This window comes from Mytilus californianus, unplaced genomic scaffold, assembly GCF_021869535.1.
Source record: "Mytilus californianus isolate M0D057914Y unplaced genomic scaffold, xbMytCali1.0.p SCAF_6, whole genome shotgun sequence".
In the NCBI taxonomy this organism is placed as follows: Eukaryota; Metazoa; Mollusca; class Bivalvia; order Mytilida; family Mytilidae; genus Mytilus; species Mytilus californianus.
The window spans coordinates 33,854,916-33,876,953 of record NW_026262712.1 but is presented as its reverse complement, the minus strand read 5'-3'; positions in this window follow the sequence as shown (position 1 = coordinate 33,876,953).

Below are 22,038 nucleotides of genomic sequence, written 5' to 3'. Positions count from 1 at the left end.
CCCACATGTTAAGTTTATTAACCAACCAACCAACCAACCAACCAACCAACCAATCAATCAATCAATCAATCAATAAACCAACAAACCAACCAACCAACCAACCAATCAATCATTCATTGTATGCATGTTTTCGTCTTATGTGTTTAATACGGGGTCCAAGATCTCCTTTGTTTCTTTTTCGCTTGTTTCAAGAAACCCTATCCCACGTGTTTAATTAATCAATCAATCAATCAATCAACCAACTAACCAATAAATAAACCAACCAACCAACCAACCAACCAACCAATCATTCATTGTGTGCATGTTTCCGTCTCATGTGTTTAATACGGGGTCCAAGATTTCCTTTGTTTTTTTTTCCGCTTGTTTCAAGAGACCCTATCCCACGTGTTTAATCAACCAACCAACCAACCAATTAATCAACCAACCAACCAACCAACCAACCAATCAATCAATCAATCAATCATTCATTCATTCATTCATTCATTCATTCATTGTATGCATGTTTTCGTCTCATGTGTGTAATATTGTATTTACATCTCTTCTGAAAAAAAAAAATCCACATGCTTGTTATCAGATGTTCTGGGAAACTACATGTCCAATTGACCCATAAAATTTGCAGTCAGCAGGTTATACATGCATTACATCTTCATAAAACAACGTGGTGCAGATATCTCTCAAGAATTTTCCTAGAGAAAAGGAATTGCAATGCCGTAAAAATCGCTTGCTAGTTCCGTAAATCTCAGTGAAATCCTACAATAAAATGTCCGCTCCTAGATTGAAATACAAATCTGTGTTACAAACTGCTGCTGAAAAATGTACATTGTATGAAAATAATCGATAAACGTGTTTTAAAGTTACACAGGATCAATTAAATCCAAAGCATGCACTGCTCGTGAACTGTGATCGAAATGTCAATTACCTACAATGACAAAAGAAATACATTGTGTGTATTCCGTCGCTATACATGTTGTCTGTCCAACGTCCCCACCTAAAAAGAAATAAAAATACTAAGTTTTCGCTATTATAAAGCTTCGTCACGTGACGCCACAATCTGGCGCGAGACAAAGACGCGCGCGGGACCTAAAATAGAATAAAAACTTTCCAAACTAAATATAGAAACTTAACCAACACACTAATATGGACCTTTCAAAGAAAGAAACAAACAAACAAACAAACAAACAAACACACAAACAAACATACACATATATCAATCAATCAATCATGTTTCAGAAGGGGAAAGACCGTTTACAATTGCTTTTTTAAGCAATTGATTTATATTTATTATTCTTTTTCTTCCGCCGTTTTCAAAGTCAAAAGTCAAGAAAAGTACGCAACATATCAAAATGATCTTGAGTACCAAGTATCGGGTTAATAAAAGCTATCTTGTATTAGGGGCACCAAAGTGTACTATTTACCTTATAGGAGTTATCTCCCCAATTACAAAAACCATTGTTATCGCTACTCTTCATAAACTATAAGAGTTAGCGGCAAATGATTTTTTTAAAAATGTTCCTTGCCACATGTCGCAACTTTAAATAATTTTAACCGAAGCGATCCAGTGACTTCTTATAGGAGTTATTTCCCCTTGAATATTTTACTTTTCAATATGCATATAAATCTCATGAACCGTAAGTTGTAAAGACCTAGGGTCTTTTGATTTGTGATCATTGGACCATAACTTGAAAATATAGGTCAAGGTCAAAGGTCAAGGTCATGTAAAAAAGGCAAATTGTGTGTTTTTGGCACTATTTAAAGAGTTTTATGTGTGGTTTAGTGCTTTTGTAGGTTGACATTGACCTTTAACCTTACTACTTGTTAAGTGATCTCTCAAAAGATAAATCCCATGTGTTTAGATATAGTATGTAGGCTTTCTATTCCGTCTTTGCATGATCAAAGTGGATCCGTTCTCTGTGTTAACCAACCAACCAACCAACCAACCAACCAACCAATCAATCAATCAATCAATCAATCAATCATTCATTGCATGCATGTTTCTGTCTCATGTGTTTAATATGGGGACCAAGATCTTATTTGTTTCTATTTCGATTGTTTAAAGAGACCATATCCCACGTGTCTAATTAATTGATCAATCAATCAATCAATCAATCAACCAACCAACCAACCAACCAACCAATCAATCAATCAACCAACTAACTAACCAATCAATCAACCAACCAACCAACCAACCATTCAATCAATCATTGCATGCATACATGTTTCCGTCTCCTGTGTTTAATATGGGGTCCAAGATCTCATTTGTTTTTTTTTTCGCTTGTTTCAAGAGACCACCATATCCCACATGTTAAGTTTATTAACCAACCAACCAACCAACCAACCAACCAATCAATCAATCAATCAATCAATAAACCAACAAACCAACCAACCAACCAACCAATCAATCATTCATTCATTGTATGCATGTTTTCGTCTTATGTGTTTAATACGGGGTCCAAGATCTCCTTTGTTTCTTTTTCGCTTGTTTCAAGAAACCCTATCCCACGTGTTTAATTAATCAATCAATCAATCAATCAACCAACTAACCAATAAATAAACCAACCAACCAACCAACCAACCAACCAATCATTCATTGTGTGCATGTTTCCGTCTCATGTGTTTAATACGGGGTCCAAGATTTCCTTTGTTTTTTTTTCCGCTTGTTTCAAGAGACCCTATCCCACGTGTTTAATCAACCAACCAACCAACCAATTAATCAACCAACCAACCAACCAACCAACCAATCAATCAATCAATCAATCATTCATTCATTCATTCATTCATTCATTCATTGTATGCATGTTTTCGTCTCATGTGTGTAATATTGTATTTACATCTCTTCTGAAAAAAAAAAATCCACATGCTTGTTATCAGATGTTCTGGGAAACTACATGTCCAATTGACCCATAAAATTTGCAGTCAGCAGGTTATACATGCATTACATCTTCATAAAACAACGTGGTGCAGATATCTCTCAAGAATTTTCCTAGAGAAAAGGAATTGCAATGCCGTAAAAATCGCTTGCTAGTTCCGTAAATCTCAGTGAAATCCTACAATAAAATGTCCGCTCCTAGATTGAAATACAAATCTGTGTTACAAACTGCTGCTGAAAAATGTACATTGTATGAAAATAATCGATAAACGTGTTTTAAAGTTACACAGGATCAATTAAATCCAAAGCATGCACTGCTCGTGAACTGTGATCGAAATGTCAATTACCTACAATGACAAAAGAAATACATTGTGTGTATTCCGTCGCTATACATGTTGTCTGTCCAACGTCCCCACCTAAAAAGAAATAAAAATACTAAGTTTTCGCTATTATAAAGCTTCGTCACGTGACGCCACAATCTGGCGCGAGACAAAGACGCGCGCGGGACCTAAAATAGAATAAAAACTTTCCAAACTAAATATAGAAACTTAACCAACACACTAATATGGACCTTTCAAAGAAAGAAACAAACAAACAAACAAACAAACAAACACACAAACAAACATACACATATATCAATCAATCAATCATGTTTCAGAAGGGGAAAGACCGTTTACAATTGCTTTTTTAAGCAATTGATTTATATTTATTATTCTTTTTCTTCCGCCGTTTTCAAAGTCAAAAGTCAAGAAAAGTACGCAACATATCAAAATGATCTTGAGTACCAAGTATCGGGTTAATAAAAGCTATCTTGTATTAGGGGCACCAAAGTGTACTATTTACCTTATAGGAGTTATCTCCCCAATTACAAAAACCATTGTTATCGCTACTCTTCATAAACTATAAGAGTTAGCGGCAAATGATTTTTTTAAAAATGTTCCTTGCCACATGTCGCAACTTTAAATAATTTTAACCGAAGCGATCCAGTGACTTCTTATAGGAGTTATTTCCCCTTGAATATTTTACTTTTCAATATGCATATAAATCTCATGAACCGTAAGTTGTAAAGACCTAGGGTCTTTTGATTTGTGATCATTGGACCATAACTTGAAAATATAGGTCAAGGTCAAAGGTCAAGGTCATGTAAAAAAGGCAAATTGTGTGTTTTTGGCACTATTTAAAGAGTTTTATGTGTGGTTTAGTGCTTTTGTAGGTTGACATTGACCTTTAACCTTACTACTTGTTAAGTGATCTCTCAAAAGATAAATCCCATGTGTTTAGATATAGTATGTAGGCTTTCTATTCCGTCTTTGCATGATCAAAGTGGATCCGTTCTCTGTGTTAACCAACCAACCAACCAACCAACCAACCAACCAATCAATCAATCAATCAATCAATCAATCATTCATTGCATGCATGTTTCTGTCTCATGTGTTTAATATGGGGACCAAGATCTTATTTGTTTCTATTTCGATTGTTTAAAGAGACCATATCCCACGTGTCTAATTAATTGATCAATCAATCAATCAATCAATCAACCAACCAACCAACCAACCAACCAATCAATCAATCAACCAACTAACTAACCAATCAATCAACCAACCAACCAACCAACCATTCAATCAATCATTGCATGCATACATGTTTCCGTCTCCTGTGTTTAATATGGGGTCCAAGATCTCATTTGTTTTTTTTTTCGCTTGTTTCAAGAGACCACCATATCCCACATGTTAAGTTTATTAACCAACCAACCAACCAACCAACCAACCAACCAATCAATCAATCAATCAATCAATAAACCAACAAACCAACCAACCAACCAACCAATCAATCATTCATTCATTGTATGCATGTTTTCGTCTTATGTGTTTAATACGGGGTCCAAGATCTCCTTTGTTTCTTTTTCGCTTGTTTCAAGAAACCCTATCCCACGTGTTTAATTAATCAATCAATCAATCAATCAACCAACTAACCAATAAATAAACCAACCAACCAACCAACCAACCAACCAATCATTCATTGTGTGCATGTTTCCGTCTCATGTGTTTAATACGGGGTCCAAGATTTCCTTTGTTTTTTTTTCCGCTTGTTTCAAGAGACCCTATCCCACGTGTTTAATCAACCAACCAACCAACCAATTAATCAACCAACCAACCAACCAACCAACCAATCAATCAATCAATCAATCATTCATTCATTCATTCATTCATTCATTCATTGTATGCATGTTTTCGTCTCATGTGTGTAATATTGTATTTACATCTCTTCTGAAAAAAAAAAATCCACATGCTTGTTATCAGATGTTCTGGGAAACTACATGTCCAATTGACCCATAAAATTTGCAGTCAGCAGGTTATACATGCATTACATCTTCATAAAACAACGTGGTGCAGATATCTCTCAAGAATTTTCCTAGAGAAAAGGAATTGCAATGCCGTAAAAATCGCTTGCTAGTTCCGTAAATCTCAGTGAAATCCTACAATAAAATGTCCGCTCCTAGATTGAAATACAAATCTGTGTTACAAACTGCTGCTGAAAAATGTACATTGTATGAAAATAATCGATAAACGTGTTTTAAAGTTACACAGGATCAATTAAATCCAAAGCATGCACTGCTCGTGAACTGTGATCGAAATGTCAATTACCTACAATGACAAAAGAAATACATTGTGTGTATTCCGTCGCTATACATGTTGTCTGTCCAACGTCCCCACCTAAAAAGAAATAAAAATACTAAGTTTTCGCTATTATAAAGCTTCGTCACGTGACGCCACAATCTGGCGCGAGACAAAGACGCGCGCGGGACCTAAAATAGAATAAAAACTTTCCAAACTAAATATAGAAACTTAACCAACACACTAATATGGACCTTTCAAAGAAAGAAACAAACAAACAAACAAACAAACAAACACACAAACAAACATACACATATATCAATCAATCAATCATGTTTCAGAAGGGGAAAGACCGTTTACAATTGCTTTTTTAAGCAATTGATTTATATTTATTATTCTTTTTCTTCCGCCGTTTTCAAAGTCAAAAGTCAAGAAAAGTACGCAACATATCAAAATGATCTTGAGTACCAAGTATCGGGTTAATAAAAGCTATCTTGTATTAGGGGCACCAAAGTGTACTATTTACCTTATAGGAGTTATCTCCCCAATTACAAAAACCATTGTTATCGCTACTCTTCATAAACTATAAGAGTTAGCGGCAAATGATTTTTTTAAAAATGTTCCTTGCCACATGTCGCAACTTTAAATAATTTTAACCGAAGCGATCCAGTGACTTCTTATAGGAGTTATTTCCCCTTGAATATTTTACTTTTCAATATGCATATAAATCTCATGAACCGTAAGTTGTAAAGACCTAGGGTCTTTTGATTTGTGATCATTGGACCATAACTTGAAAATATAGGTCAAGGTCAAAGGTCAAGGTCATGTAAAAAAGGCAAATTGTGTGTTTTTGGCACTATTTAAAGAGTTTTATGTGTGGTTTAGTGCTTTTGTAGGTTGACATTGACCTTTAACCTTACTACTTGTTAAGTGATCTCTCAAAAGATAAATCCCATGTGTTTAGATATAGTATGTAGGCTTTCTATTCCGTCTTTGCATGATCAAAGTGGATCCGTTCTCTGTGTTAACCAACCAACCAACCAACCAACCAACCAACCAATCAATCAATCAATCAATCAATCAATCATTCATTGCATGCATGTTTCTGTCTCATGTGTTTAATATGGGGACCAAGATCTTATTTGTTTCTATTTCGATTGTTTAAAGAGACCATATCCCACGTGTCTAATTAATTGATCAATCAATCAATCAATCAATCAACCAACCAACCAACCAACCAACCAATCAATCAATCAACCAACTAACTAACCAATCAATCAACCAACCAACCAACCAACCATTCAATCAATCATTGCATGCATACATGTTTCCGTCTCCTGTGTTTAATATGGGGTCCAAGATCTCATTTGTTTTTTTTTTCGCTTGTTTCAAGAGACCACCATATCCCACATGTTAAGTTTATTAACCAACCAACCAACCAACCAACCAACCAACCAATCAATCAATCAATCAATCAATAAACCAACAAACCAACCAACCAACCAACCAATCAATCATTCATTCATTGTATGCATGTTTTCGTCTTATGTGTTTAATACGGGGTCCAAGATCTCCTTTGTTTCTTTTTCGCTTGTTTCAAGAAACCCTATCCCACGTGTTTAATTAATCAATCAATCAATCAATCAACCAACTAACCAATAAATAAACCAACCAACCAACCAACCAACCAACCAATCATTCATTGTGTGCATGTTTCCGTCTCATGTGTTTAATACGGGGTCCAAGATTTCCTTTGTTTTTTTTTCCGCTTGTTTCAAGAGACCCTATCCCACGTGTTTAATCAACCAACCAACCAACCAATTAATCAACCAACCAACCAACCAACCAACCAATCAATCAATCAATCAATCATTCATTCATTCATTCATTCATTCATTCATTGTATGCATGTTTTCGTCTCATGTGTGTAATATTGTATTTACATCTCTTCTGAAAAAAAAAAATCCACATGCTTGTTATCAGATGTTCTGGGAAACTACATGTCCAATTGACCCATAAAATTTGCAGTCAGCAGGTTATACATGCATTACATCTTCATAAAACAACGTGGTGCAGATATCTCTCAAGAATTTTCCTAGAGAAAAGGAATTGCAATGCCGTAAAAATCGCTTGCTAGTTCCGTAAATCTCAGTGAAATCCTACAATAAAATGTCCGCTCCTAGATTGAAATACAAATCTGTGTTACAAACTGCTGCTGAAAAATGTACATTGTATGAAAATAATCGATAAACGTGTTTTAAAGTTACACAGGATCAATTAAATCCAAAGCATGCACTGCTCGTGAACTGTGATCGAAATGTCAATTACCTACAATGACAAAAGAAATACATTGTGTGTATTCCGTCGCTATACATGTTGTCTGTCCAACGTCCCCACCTAAAAAGAAATAAAAATACTAAGTTTTCGCTATTATAAAGCTTCGTCACGTGACGCCACAATCTGGCGCGAGACAAAGACGCGCGCGGGACCTAAAATAGAATAAAAACTTTCCAAACTAAATATAGAAACTTAACCAACACACTAATATGGACCTTTCAAAGAAAGAAACAAACAAACAAACAAACAAACAAACACACAAACAAACATACACATATATCAATCAATCAATCATGTTTCAGAAGGGGAAAGACCGTTTACAATTGCTTTTTTAAGCAATTGATTTATATTTATTATTCTTTTTCTTCCGCCGTTTTCAAAGTCAAAAGTCAAGAAAAGTACGCAACATATCAAAATGATCTTGAGTACCAAGTATCGGGTTAATAAAAGCTATCTTGTATTAGGGGCACCAAAGTGTACTATTTACCTTATAGGAGTTATCTCCCCAATTACAAAAACCATTGTTATCGCTACTCTTCATAAACTATAAGAGTTAGCGGCAAATGATTTTTTTAAAAATGTTCCTTGCCACATGTCGCAACTTTAAATAATTTTAACCGAAGCGATCCAGTGACTTCTTATAGGAGTTATTTCCCCTTGAATATTTTACTTTTCAATATGCATATAAATCTCATGAACCGTAAGTTGTAAAGACCTAGGGTCTTTTGATTTGTGATCATTGGACCATAACTTGAAAATATAGGTCAAGGTCAAAGGTCAAGGTCATGTAAAAAAGGCAAATTGTGTGTTTTTGGCACTATTTAAAGAGTTTTATGTGTGGTTTAGTGCTTTTGTAGGTTGACATTGACCTTTAACCTTACTACTTGTTAAGTGATCTCTCAAAAGATAAATCCCATGTGTTTAGATATAGTATGTAGGCTTTCTATTCCGTCTTTGCATGATCAAAGTGGATCCGTTCTCTGTGTTAACCAACCAACCAACCAACCAACCAACCAACCAATCAATCAATCAATCAATCAATCAATCATTCATTGCATGCATGTTTCTGTCTCATGTGTTTAATATGGGGACCAAGATCTTATTTGTTTCTATTTCGATTGTTTAAAGAGACCATATCCCACGTGTCTAATTAATTGATCAATCAATCAATCAATCAATCAACCAACCAACCAACCAACCAACCAATCAATCAATCAACCAACTAACTAACCAATCAATCAACCAACCAACCAACCAACCATTCAATCAATCATTGCATGCATACATGTTTCCGTCTCCTGTGTTTAATATGGGGTCCAAGATCTCATTTGTTTTTTTTTTCGCTTGTTTCAAGAGACCACCATATCCCACATGTTAAGTTTATTAACCAACCAACCAACCAACCAACCAACCAACCAATCAATCAATCAATCAATCAATAAACCAACAAACCAACCAACCAACCAACCAATCAATCATTCATTCATTGTATGCATGTTTTCGTCTTATGTGTTTAATACGGGGTCCAAGATCTCCTTTGTTTCTTTTTCGCTTGTTTCAAGAAACCCTATCCCACGTGTTTAATTAATCAATCAATCAATCAATCAACCAACTAACCAATAAATAAACCAACCAACCAACCAACCAACCAACCAATCATTCATTGTGTGCATGTTTCCGTCTCATGTGTTTAATACGGGGTCCAAGATTTCCTTTGTTTTTTTTTCCGCTTGTTTCAAGAGACCCTATCCCACGTGTTTAATCAACCAACCAACCAACCAATTAATCAACCAACCAACCAACCAACCAACCAATCAATCAATCAATCAATCATTCATTCATTCATTCATTCATTCATTCATTGTATGCATGTTTTCGTCTCATGTGTGTAATATTGTATTTACATCTCTTCTGAAAAAAAAAAATCCACATGCTTGTTATCAGATGTTCTGGGAAACTACATGTCCAATTGACCCATAAAATTTGCAGTCAGCAGGTTATACATGCATTACATCTTCATAAAACAACGTGGTGCAGATATCTCTCAAGAATTTTCCTAGAGAAAAGGAATTGCAATGCCGTAAAAATCGCTTGCTAGTTCCGTAAATCTCAGTGAAATCCTACAATAAAATGTCCGCTCCTAGATTGAAATACAAATCTGTGTTACAAACTGCTGCTGAAAAATGTACATTGTATGAAAATAATCGATAAACGTGTTTTAAAGTTACACAGGATCAATTAAATCCAAAGCATGCACTGCTCGTGAACTGTGATCGAAATGTCAATTACCTACAATGACAAAAGAAATACATTGTGTGTATTCCGTCGCTATACATGTTGTCTGTCCAACGTCCCCACCTAAAAAGAAATAAAAATACTAAGTTTTCGCTATTATAAAGCTTCGTCACGTGACGCCACAATCTGGCGCGAGACAAAGACGCGCGCGGGACCTAAAATAGAATAAAAACTTTCCAAACTAAATATAGAAACTTAACCAACACACTAATATGGACCTTTCAAAGAAAGAAACAAACAAACAAACAAACAAACAAACACACAAACAAACATACACATATATCAATCAATCAATCATGTTTCAGAAGGGGAAAGACCGTTTACAATTGCTTTTTTAAGCAATTGATTTATATTTATTATTCTTTTTCTTCCGCCGTTTTCAAAGTCAAAAGTCAAGAAAAGTACGCAACATATCAAAATGATCTTGAGTACCAAGTATCGGGTTAATAAAAGCTATCTTGTATTAGGGGCACCAAAGTGTACTATTTACCTTATAGGAGTTATCTCCCCAATTACAAAAACCATTGTTATCGCTACTCTTCATAAACTATAAGAGTTAGCGGCAAATGATTTTTTTAAAAATGTTCCTTGCCACATGTCGCAACTTTAAATAATTTTAACCGAAGCGATCCAGTGACTTCTTATAGGAGTTATTTCCCCTTGAATATTTTACTTTTCAATATGCATATAAATCTCATGAACCGTAAGTTGTAAAGACCTAGGGTCTTTTGATTTGTGATCATTGGACCATAACTTGAAAATATAGGTCAAGGTCAAAGGTCAAGGTCATGTAAAAAAGGCAAATTGTGTGTTTTTGGCACTATTTAAAGAGTTTTATGTGTGGTTTAGTGCTTTTGTAGGTTGACATTGACCTTTAACCTTACTACTTGTTAAGTGATCTCTCAAAAGATAAATCCCATGTGTTTAGATATAGTATGTAGGCTTTCTATTCCGTCTTTGCATGATCAAAGTGGATCCGTTCTCTGTGTTAACCAACCAACCAACCAACCAACCAACCAACCAATCAATCAATCAATCAATCAATCAATCATTCATTGCATGCATGTTTCTGTCTCATGTGTTTAATATGGGGACCAAGATCTTATTTGTTTCTATTTCGATTGTTTAAAGAGACCATATCCCACGTGTCTAATTAATTGATCAATCAATCAATCAATCAATCAACCAACCAACCAACCAACCAACCAATCAATCAATCAACCAACTAACTAACCAATCAATCAACCAACCAACCAACCAACCATTCAATCAATCATTGCATGCATACATGTTTCCGTCTCCTGTGTTTAATATGGGGTCCAAGATCTCATTTGTTTTTTTTTTCGCTTGTTTCAAGAGACCACCATATCCCACATGTTAAGTTTATTAACCAACCAACCAACCAACCAACCAACCAACCAATCAATCAATCAATCAATCAATAAACCAACAAACCAACCAACCAACCAACCAATCAATCATTCATTCATTGTATGCATGTTTTCGTCTTATGTGTTTAATACGGGGTCCAAGATCTCCTTTGTTTCTTTTTCGCTTGTTTCAAGAAACCCTATCCCACGTGTTTAATTAATCAATCAATCAATCAATCAACCAACTAACCAATAAATAAACCAACCAACCAACCAACCAACCAACCAATCATTCATTGTGTGCATGTTTCCGTCTCATGTGTTTAATACGGGGTCCAAGATTTCCTTTGTTTTTTTTTCCGCTTGTTTCAAGAGACCCTATCCCACGTGTTTAATCAACCAACCAACCAACCAATTAATCAACCAACCAACCAACCAACCAACCAATCAATCAATCAATCAATCATTCATTCATTCATTCATTCATTCATTCATTGTATGCATGTTTTCGTCTCATGTGTGTAATATTGTATTTACATCTCTTCTGAAAAAAAAAAATCCACATGCTTGTTATCAGATGTTCTGGGAAACTACATGTCCAATTGACCCATAAAATTTGCAGTCAGCAGGTTATACATGCATTACATCTTCATAAAACAACGTGGTGCAGATATCTCTCAAGAATTTTCCTAGAGAAAAGGAATTGCAATGCCGTAAAAATCGCTTGCTAGTTCCGTAAATCTCAGTGAAATCCTACAATAAAATGTCCGCTCCTAGATTGAAATACAAATCTGTGTTACAAACTGCTGCTGAAAAATGTACATTGTATGAAAATAATCGATAAACGTGTTTTAAAGTTACACAGGATCAATTAAATCCAAAGCATGCACTGCTCGTGAACTGTGATCGAAATGTCAATTACCTACAATGACAAAAGAAATACATTGTGTGTATTCCGTCGCTATACATGTTGTCTGTCCAACGTCCCCACCTAAAAAGAAATAAAAATACTAAGTTTTCGCTATTATAAAGCTTCGTCACGTGACGCCACAATCTGGCGCGAGACAAAGACGCGCGCGGGACCTAAAATAGAATAAAAACTTTCCAAACTAAATATAGAAACTTAACCAACACACTAATATGGACCTTTCAAAGAAAGAAACAAACAAACAAACAAACAAACAAACACACAAACAAACATACACATATATCAATCAATCAATCATGTTTCAGAAGGGGAAAGACCGTTTACAATTGCTTTTTTAAGCAATTGATTTATATTTATTATTCTTTTTCTTCCGCCGTTTTCAAAGTCAAAAGTCAAGAAAAGTACGCAACATATCAAAATGATCTTGAGTACCAAGTATCGGGTTAATAAAAGCTATCTTGTATTAGGGGCACCAAAGTGTACTATTTACCTTATAGGAGTTATCTCCCCAATTACAAAAACCATTGTTATCGCTACTCTTCATAAACTATAAGAGTTAGCGGCAAATGATTTTTTTAAAAATGTTCCTTGCCACATGTCGCAACTTTAAATAATTTTAACCGAAGCGATCCAGTGACTTCTTATAGGAGTTATTTCCCCTTGAATATTTTACTTTTCAATATGCATATAAATCTCATGAACCGTAAGTTGTAAAGACCTAGGGTCTTTTGATTTGTGATCATTGGACCATAACTTGAAAATATAGGTCAAGGTCAAAGGTCAAGGTCATGTAAAAAAGGCAAATTGTGTGTTTTTGGCACTATTTAAAGAGTTTTATGTGTGGTTTAGTGCTTTTGTAGGTTGACATTGACCTTTAACCTTACTACTTGTTAAGTGATCTCTCAAAAGATAAATCCCATGTGTTTAGATATAGTATGTAGGCTTTCTATTCCGTCTTTGCATGATCAAAGTGGATCCGTTCTCTGTGTTAACCAACCAACCAACCAACCAACCAACCAACCAATCAATCAATCAATCAATCAATCAATCATTCATTGCATGCATGTTTCTGTCTCATGTGTTTAATATGGGGACCAAGATCTTATTTGTTTCTATTTCGATTGTTTAAAGAGACCATATCCCACGTGTCTAATTAATTGATCAATCAATCAATCAATCAATCAACCAACCAACCAACCAACCAACCAATCAATCAATCAACCAACTAACTAACCAATCAATCAACCAACCAACCAACCAACCATTCAATCAATCATTGCATGCATACATGTTTCCGTCTCCTGTGTTTAATATGGGGTCCAAGATCTCATTTGTTTTTTTTTTCGCTTGTTTCAAGAGACCACCATATCCCACATGTTAAGTTTATTAACCAACCAACCAACCAACCAACCAACCAACCAATCAATCAATCAATCAATCAATAAACCAACAAACCAACCAACCAACCAACCAATCAATCATTCATTCATTGTATGCATGTTTTCGTCTTATGTGTTTAATACGGGGTCCAAGATCTCCTTTGTTTCTTTTTCGCTTGTTTCAAGAAACCCTATCCCACGTGTTTAATTAATCAATCAATCAATCAATCAACCAACTAACCAATAAATAAACCAACCAACCAACCAACCAACCAACCAATCATTCATTGTGTGCATGTTTCCGTCTCATGTGTTTAATACGGGGTCCAAGATTTCCTTTGTTTTTTTTTCCGCTTGTTTCAAGAGACCCTATCCCACGTGTTTAATCAACCAACCAACCAACCAATTAATCAACCAACCAACCAACCAACCAACCAATCAATCAATCAATCAATCATTCATTCATTCATTCATTCATTCATTCATTGTATGCATGTTTTCGTCTCATGTGTGTAATATTGTATTTACATCTCTTCTGAAAAAAAAAAATCCACATGCTTGTTATCAGATGTTCTGGGAAACTACATGTCCAATTGACCCATAAAATTTGCAGTCAGCAGGTTATACATGCATTACATCTTCATAAAACAACGTGGTGCAGATATCTCTCAAGAATTTTCCTAGAGAAAAGGAATTGCAATGCCGTAAAAATCGCTTGCTAGTTCCGTAAATCTCAGTGAAATCCTACAATAAAATGTCCGCTCCTAGATTGAAATACAAATCTGTGTTACAAACTGCTGCTGAAAAATGTACATTGTATGAAAATAATCGATAAACGTGTTTTAAAGTTACACAGGATCAATTAAATCCAAAGCATGCACTGCTCGTGAACTGTGATCGAAATGTCAATTACCTACAATGACAAAAGAAATACATTGTGTGTATTCCGTCGCTATACATGTTGTCTGTCCAACGTCCCCACCTAAAAAGAAATAAAAATACTAAGTTTTCGCTATTATAAAGCTTCGTCACGTGACGCCACAATCTGGCGCGAGACAAAGACGCGCGCGGGACCTAAAATAGAATAAAAACTTTCCAAACTAAATATAGAAACTTAACCAACACACTAATATGGACCTTTCAAAGAAAGAAACAAACAAACAAACAAACAAACAAACACACAAACAAACATACACATATATCAATCAATCAATCATGTTTCAGAAGGGGAAAGACCGTTTACAATTGCTTTTTTAAGCAATTGATTTATATTTATTATTCTTTTTCTTCCGCCGTTTTCAAAGTCAAAAGTCAAGAAAAGTACGCAACATATCAAAATGATCTTGAGTACCAAGTATCGGGTTAATAAAAGCTATCTTGTATTAGGGGCACCAAAGTGTACTATTTACCTTATAGGAGTTATCTCCCCAATTACAAAAACCATTGTTATCGCTACTCTTCATAAACTATAAGAGTTAGCGGCAAATGATTTTTTTAAAAATGTTCCTTGCCACATGTCGCAACTTTAAATAATTTTAACCGAAGCGATCCAGTGACTTCTTATAGGAGTTATTTCCCCTTGAATATTTTACTTTTCAATATGCATATAAATCTCATGAACCGTAAGTTGTAAAGACCTAGGGTCTTTTGATTTGTGATCATTGGACCATAACTTGAAAATATAGGTCAAGGTCAAAGGTCAAGGTCATGTAAAAAAGGCAAATTGTGTGTTTTTGGCACTATTTAAAGAGTTTTATGTGTGGTTTAGTGCTTTTGTAGGTTGACATTGACCTTTAACCTTACTACTTGTTAAGTGATCTCTCAAAAGATAAATCCCATGTGTTTAGATATAGTATGTAGGCTTTCTATTCCGTCTTTGCATGATCAAAGTGGATCCGTTCTCTGTGTTAACCAACCAACCAACCAACCAACCAACCAACCAATCAATCAATCAATCAATCAATCAATCATTCATTGCATGCATGTTTCTGTCTCATGTGTTTAATATGGGGACCAAGATCTTATTTGTTTCTATTTCGATTGTTTAAAGAGACCATATCCCACGTGTCTAATTAATTGATCAATCAATCAATCAATCAATCAACCAACCAACCAACCAACCAACCAATCAATCAATCAACCAACTAACTAACCAATCAATCAACCAACCAACCAACCAACCATTCAATCAATCATTGCATGCATACATGTTTCCGTCTCCTGTGTTTAATATGGGGTCCAAGATCTCATTTGTTTTTTTTTTCGCTTGTTTCAAGAGACCACCATATCCCACATGTTAAGTTTATTAACCAACCAACCAACCAACCAACCAACCAACCAATCAATCAATCAATCAATCAATAAACCAACAAACCAACCAACCAACCAACCAATCAATCATTCATTCATTGTATGCATGTTTTCGTCTTATGTGTTTAATACGGGGTCCAAGATCTCCTTTGTTTCTTTTTCGCTTGTTTCAAGAAACCCTATCCCACGTGTTTAATTAATCAATCAATCAATCAATCAACCAACTAACCAATAAATAAACCAACCAACCAACCAACCAACCAACCAATCATTCATTGTGTGCATGTTTCCGTCTCATGTGTTTAATACGGGGTCCAAGATTTCCTTTGTTTTTTTTTCCGCTTGTTTCAAGAGACCCTATCCCACGTGTTTAATCAACCAACCAACCAACCAATTAATCAACCAACCAACCAACCAACCAACCAATCAATCAATCAATCAATCATTCATTCATTCATTCATTCATTCATTCATTGTATGCATGTTTTCGTCTCATGTGTGTAATATTGTATTTACATCTCTTCTGAAAAAAAAAAATCCACATGCTTGTTATCAGATGTTCTGGGAAACTACATGTCCAATTGACCCATAAAATTTGCAGTCAGCAGGTTATACATGCATTACATCTTCATAAAACAACGTGGTGCAGATATCTCTCAAGAATTTTCCTAGAGAAAAGGAATTGCAATGCCGTAAAAATCGCTTGCTAGTTCCGTAAATCTCAGTGAAATCCTACAATAAAATGTCCGCTCCTAGATTGAAATACAAATCTGTGTTACAAACTGCTGCTGAAAAATGTACATTGTATGAAAATAATCGATAAACGTGTTTTAAAGTTACACAGGATCAATTAAATCCAAAGCATGCACTGCTCGTGAACTGTGATCGAAATGTCAATTACCTACAATGACAAAAGAAATACATTGTGTGTATTCCGTCGCTATACATGTTGTCTGTCCAACGTCCCCACCTAAAAAGAAATAAAAATACTAAGTTTTCGCTATTATAAAGCTTCGTCACGTGACGCCACAATCTGGCGCGAGACAAAGACGCGCGCGGGACCTAAAATAGAATAAAAACTTTCCAAACTAAATATAGAAACTTAACCAACACACTAATATGGACCTTTCAAAGAAAGAAACAAACAAACAAACAAACAAACAAACACACAAACAAACATACACATATATCAATCAATCAATCATGTTTCAGAAGGGGAAAGACCGTTTACAATTGCTTTTTTAAGCAATTGATTTATATTTATTATTCTTTTTCTTCCGCCGTTTTCAAAGTCAAAAGTCAAGAAAAGTACGCAACATATCAAAATGATCTTGAGTACCAAGTATCGGGTTAATAAAAGCTATCTTGTATTAGGGGCACCAAAGTGTACTATTTACCTTATAGGAGTTATCTCCCCAATTACAAAAACCATTGTTATCGCTACTCTTCATAAACTATAAGAGTTAGCGGCAAATGATTTTTTTAAAAATGTTCCTTGCCACATGTCGCAACTTTAAATAATTTTAACCGAAGCGATCCAGTGACTTCTTATAGGAGTTATTTCCCCTTGAATATTTTACTTTTCAATATGCATATAAATCTCATGAACCGTAAGTTGTAAAGACCTAGGGTCTTTTGATTTGTGATCATTGGACCATAACTTGAAAATATAGGTCAAGGTCAAAGGTCAAGGTCATGTAAAAAAGGCAAATTGTGTGTTTTTGGCACTATTTAAAGAGTTTTATGTGTGGTTTAGTGCTTTTGTAGGTTGACATTGACCTTTAACCTTACTACTTGTTAAGTGATCTCTCAAAAGATAAATCCCATGTGTTTAGATATAGTATGTAGGCTTTCTATTCCGTCTTTGCATGATCAAAGTGGATCCGTTCTCTGTGTTAACCAACCAACCAACCAACCAACCAACCAACCAATCAATCAATCAATCAATCAATCAATCATTCATTGCATGCATGTTTCTGTCTCATGTGTTTAATATGGGGACCAAGATCTTATTTGTTTCTATTTCGATTGTTTAAAGAGACCATATCCCACGTGTCTAATTAATTGATCAATCAATCAATCAATCAATCAACCAACCAACCAACCAACCAACCAATCAATCAATCAACCAACTAACTAACCAATCAATCAACCAACCAACCAACCAACCATTCAATCAATCATTGCATGCATACATGTTTCCGTCTCCTGTGTTTAATATGGGGTCCAAGATCTCATTTGTTTTTTTTTTCGCTTGTTTCAAGAGACCACCATATCCCACATGTTAAGTTTATTAACCAACCAACCAACCAACCAACCAACCAACCAATCAATCAATCAATCAATCAATAAACCAACAAACCAACCAACCAACCAACCAATCAATCATTCATTCATTGTATGCATGTTTTCGTCTTATGTGTTTAATACGGGGTCCAAGATCTCCTTTGTTTCTTTTTCGCTTGTTTCAAGAAACCCTATCCCACGTGTTTAATTAATCAATCAATCAATCAATCAACCAACTAACCAATAAATAAACCAACCAACCAACCAACCAACCAACCAATCATTCATTGTGTGCATGTTTCCGTCTCATGTGTTTAATACGGGGTCCAAGATTTCCTTTGTTTTTTTTTCCGCTTGTTTCAAGAGACCCTATCCCACGTGTTTAATCAACCAACCAACCAACCAATTAATCAACCAACCAACCAACCAACCAACCAATCAATCAATCAATCAATCATTCATTCATTCATTCATTCATTCATTCATTGTATGCATGTTTTCGTCTCATGTGTGTAATATTGTATTTACATCTCTTCTGAAAAAAAAAAATCCACATGCTTGTTATCAGATGTTCTGGGAAACTACATGTCCAATTGACCCATAAAATTTGCAGTCAGCAGGTTATACATGCATTACATCTTCATAAAACAACGTGGTGCAGATATCTCTCAAGAATTTTCCTAGAGAAAAGGAATTGCAATGCCGTAAAAATCGCTTGCTAGTTCCGTAAATCTCAGTGAAATCCTACAATAAAATGTCCGCTCCTAGATTGAAATACAAATCTGTGTTACAAACTGCTGCTGAAAAATGTACATTGTATGAAAATAATCGATAAACGTGTTTTAAAGTTACACAGGATCAATTAAATCCAAAGCATGCACTGCTCGTGAACTGTGATCGAAATGTCAATTACCTACAATGACAAAAGAAATACATTGTGTGTATTCCGTCGCTATACATGTTGTCTGTCCAACGTCCCCACCTAAAAAGAAATAAAAATACTAAGTTTTCGCTATTATAAAGCTTCGTCACGTGACGCCACAATCTGGCGCGAGACAAAGACGCGCGCGGGACCTAAAATAGAATAAAAACTTTCCAAACTAAATATAGAAACTTAACCAACACACTAATATGGACCTTTCAAAGAAAGAAACAAACAAACAAACAAACAAACAAACACACAAACAAACATACACATATATCAATCAATCAATCATGTTTCAGAAGGGGAAAGACCGTTTACAATTGCTTTTTTAAGCAATTGATTTATATTTATTATTCTTTTTCTTCCGCCGTTTTCAAAGTCAAAAGTCAAGAAAAGTACGCAACATATCAAAATGATCTTGAGTACCAAGTATCGGGTTAATAAAAGCTATCTTGTATTAGGGGCACCAAAGTGTACTATTTACCTTATAGGAGTTATCTCCCCAATTACAAAAACCATTGTTATCGCTACTCTTCATAAACTATAAGAGTTAGCGGCAAATGATTTTTTTAAAAATGTTCCTTGCCACATGTCGCAACTTTAAATAATTTTAACCGAAGCGATCCAGTGACTTCTTATAGGAGTTATTTCCCCTTGAATATTTTACTTTTCAATATGCATATAAATCTCATGAACCGTAAGTTGTAAAGACCTAGGGTCTTTTGATTTGTGATCATTGGACCATAACTTGAAAATATAGGTCAAGGTCAAAGGTCAAGGTCATGTAAAAAAGGCAAATTGTGTGTTTTTGGCACTATTTAAAGAGTTTTATGTGTGGTTTAGTGCTTTTGTAGGTTGACATTGACCTTTAACCTTACTACTTGTTAAGTGATCTCTCAAAAGATAAATCCCATGTGTTTAGATATAGTATGTAGGCTTTCTATTCCGTCTTTGCATGATCAAAGTGGATCCGTTCTCTGTGTTAACCAACCAACCAACCAACCAACCAACCAACCAATCAATCAATCAATCAATCAATCAATCATTCATTGCATGCATGTTTCTGTCTCATGTGTTTAATATGGGGACCAAGATCTTATTTGTTTCTATTTCGATTGTTTAAAGAGACCATATCCCACGTGTCTAATTAATTGATCAATCAATCAATCAATCAATCAACCAACCAACCAACCAACCAACCAATCAATCAATCAACCAACTAACTAACCAATCAATCAACCAACCAACCAACCAACCATTCAATCAATCATTGCATGCATACATGTTTCCGTCTCCTGTGTTTAATATGGGGTCCAAGATCTCATTTGTTTTTTTTTTCGCTTGTTTCAAGAGACCACCATATCCCACATGTTAAGTTTATTAACCAACCAACCAACCAACCAACCAACCAACCAATCAATCAATCAATCAATCAATAAACCAACAAACCAACCAACCAACCAACCAATCAATCATTCATTGTATGCATGTTTTCGTCTTATGTGTTTAATACGGGGTCCAAGATCTCCTTTGTTTCTTTTTCGCTTGTTTCAAGAAACCCTATCCCACGTGTTTAATTAATCAATCAATCAATCAATCAACCAACTAACCAATAAATAAACCAACCAACCAACCAACCAACCAACCAATCATTCATTGTGTGCATGTTTCCGTCTCATGTGTTTAATACGGGGTCCAAGATTTCCTTTGTTTTTTTTTCCGCTTGTTTCAAGAGACCCTATCCCACGTGTTTAATCAACCAACCAACCAACCAATTAATCAACCAACCAACCAACCAACCAACCAATCAATCAATCAATCAATCATTCATTCATTCATTCATTCATTCATTCATTGTATGCATGTTTTCGTCTCATGTGTGTAATATTGTATTTACATCTCTTCTGAAAAAAAAAAATCCACATGCTTGTTATCAGATGTTCTGGGAAACTACATGTCCAATTGACCCATAAAATTTGCAGTCAGCAGGTTATACATGCATTACATCTTCATAAAACAACGTGGTGCAGATATCTCTCAAGAATTTTCCTAGAGAAAAGGAATTGCAATGCCGTAAAAATCGCTTGCTAGTTCCGTAAATCTCAGTGAAATCCTACAATAAAATGTCCGCTCCTAGATTGAAATACAAATCTGTGTTACAAACTGCTGCTGAAAAATGTACATTGTATGAAAATAATCGATAAACGTGTTTTAAAGTTACACAGGATCAATTAAATCCAAAGCATGCACTGCTCGTGAACTGTGATCGAAATGTCAATTACCTACAATGACAAAAGAAATACATTGTGTGTATTCCGTCGCTATACATGTTGTCTGTCCAACGTCCCCACCTAAAAAGAAATAAAAATACTAAGTTTTCGCTATTATAAAGCTTCGTCACGTGACGCCACAATCTGGCGCGAGACAAAGACGCGCGCGGGACCTAAAATAGAATAAAAACTTTCCAAACTAAATATAGAAACTTAACCAACACACTAATATGGACCTTTCAAAGAAAGAAACAAACAAACAAACAAACAAACAAACACACAAACAAACATACACATATATCAATCAATCAATCATGTTTCAGAAGGGGAAAGACCGTTTACAATTGCTTTTTTAAGCAATTGATTTATATTTATTATTCTTTTTCTTCCGCCGTTTTCAAAGTCAAAAGTCAAGAAAAGTACGCAACATATCAAAATGATCTTGAGTACCAAGTAT